Consider the following 365-nt stretch of genomic DNA (forward strand, 5'->3'; position numbering starts at 1 on the left):
GCTTGCTGCAGTAAGGGAACCTGATGATGTGTGCTTTGGGGAGGGGTCTCAGAGTTACAAAAGCTGCAGAATGGAAAGAAAGTGGATGACATGCTTGTGAACACCATCATGCAGATTTCAAGTGGATGCTGCTGATGGGGAATACTGCAGATGTGAACACTGCTAATTCTGGCACTGCAAACATGGCCATTGTGAATGGTGACAGCAGGAGTGTTGCTTACAGGGTATATGTGATGCAGGGGGGGTCCTACTAACAGAAGGCACTGCTGATGGGGTAGTTTGCTAATTGGGAGTTTGCTGATAGGAAGGTTGGTGACGAGGCATAATTACATTTTGATGCCCATAGGAAATAAGTTGTTCTTAGA

The sequence above is a fragment of the Protopterus annectens genome, chromosome 8.part1, assembly GCF_019279795.1.
Source record: "Protopterus annectens isolate FY-2018-M chromosome 8.part1, PAN1.0, whole genome shotgun sequence".
Lineage (NCBI taxonomy): Eukaryota > Metazoa > Chordata > Ceratodontiformes > Protopteridae > Protopterus > Protopterus annectens.